The sequence below is a fragment of the Otolemur garnettii genome, unplaced genomic scaffold (genome assembly GCF_000181295.1).
Source record: "Otolemur garnettii isolate 467f Iridium unplaced genomic scaffold, OtoGar3 scaffold00089, whole genome shotgun sequence".
Lineage (NCBI taxonomy): Eukaryota > Metazoa > Chordata > Mammalia > Primates > Galagidae > Otolemur > Otolemur garnettii.
In genome coordinates this window covers 353,651-355,366 of record NW_003852484.1, presented here as the reverse complement: position 1 = coordinate 355,366, position 1,716 = coordinate 353,651, and positions in this window count along the sequence as shown.

Here is a 1,716-nt window from a genome sequence, read left to right as displayed (position 1 = left end):
AAAAAAAAAAAAAAAAATGTTAGTGCTGTGGAAAGCGCCAGCAAGCTCCAGAGTGCCTCATGGACTGGGGTGAGGCATCTGGACTTTATCCCAAGAACAGATTTCCCCAAAGTGTGGGTGAGTGGTAAGTAAGATTTTATAGATAGTATACAAGATAACATTTTTATTTTGGTAGGTAATGGAATTTTTTTTTTTGAGACAGAATCTCACTCTGTTGCCCCAGGCTAGTTTGCCATAGAGTCATGGCTCACAGCAACCTCAAACTCCTAGGCTCAACTCAGGTGATCCTCCTGCCTCATCCTCCCCAAGTAGCTGAAACTACAGGTACCTACCACACCAGGCTAGTTTTTCTATTTTTAGTGGAGATGGGGTCTCGCTCTTGCTCAGGCTGGTCTCAAACTCCTGAGCACAAGTAATCCACCTGCTTTGGCCTCCCACAGTGCTAGGATTACAGGCATGAGTCACTGGGCCTGGCCAGTAGGTAATGGATTTAATATCCTTTAGAAAAAATATATATTTCCTTTTTTTTTTTTTAGACAGAATCTATGTCCCCTTCTGTAGAGTGCAGTGGCATTGTAGCTCACAGTAACCTCAAACTCTTGGGCTTGAGCAATTCTCTTGCCTCAGCCTCCCAATTAGCTGGGATTACAGGTGCCCACCACAATGGCTGGCTAGTTTTAGAGACAGGGTCTCACTCTGGCTCAAGCTGGTCTCAAACCTGTGAGCTCAGGCAATCCAGCTGCCTTGGCCTCCCAGAATGCCAGGATGATAGGCATGAGCCACCATGCCCGTCCATTTCAAATATATTTTAAACCCATCTACTTCTCCTAATTTCTATTACAAGCCCCTAAGTCAAACCAACACCACTCCTCAGACATTCATTCATTTATGTAATACTTTCTGAGCAACTACTATCTCCCAGACATTATGCCACTCATTCTCAGTGCTTAGAGGACAGCCATGACAAAACAGCCTATATGGGGCCTATATTTCTCCCTTGGATTTATTGCTTTTAAGAACTTGCCCTCTCTTAAGTTGTCTTATGAATTTATTTGGTTAATTGCTCATTGTATCCTCTCCTTACTAAAGGGTAAACATTATCAATTTTGGGCTGTGGCTCAAGCGGCTAAGGCACCAGCCACATACACCTGAGCTGGTGGGTTCAAATCCAGCCCAGGCCTGCCAAACAACAATGTGGGCTGCAACCAAAAAATAGCCAGGCGTTGTGGCGGGCACCTGTAATCCCAGCTACTTGGGAGGTGGAGGCAGGAGAATCTCTTGAACCCAGGAGTTGGAGGTTGCTGTGATGCCACGGCACTCTACCCAGGGTGACAGCTTGAGGCTCTGTCTCAAAAAAAAATTACCAATTTTGGTTCACCAGCTATAGTCTCAGTGCCTAGAACATCACCTTTCATAAAATATGTGCTCAATAAATACTAGTTATGTGTTTACGCCTGTAATCCTAGCACTCTGGGAGGCCTTACTAGGAGGACCCTTTGAGCTCATGAGTTTGAGACTAGCTCAGGAGTTTGAGCAAGAATGAGACTCCCTGTCTCTACTAAAATAAAAACAAAAAAAATTTTTTTTTTTCTTTTTGAGACGGAGCCTCAAGCCCCCTGGGTAGAGTGCCATGGCATTACAGTTCACAGCAACCTCCGACTCCTGGGCTCAAGCGAGTCTCCTGCCTCCGCCTCCCAAGTATCTGGGACCACAGGC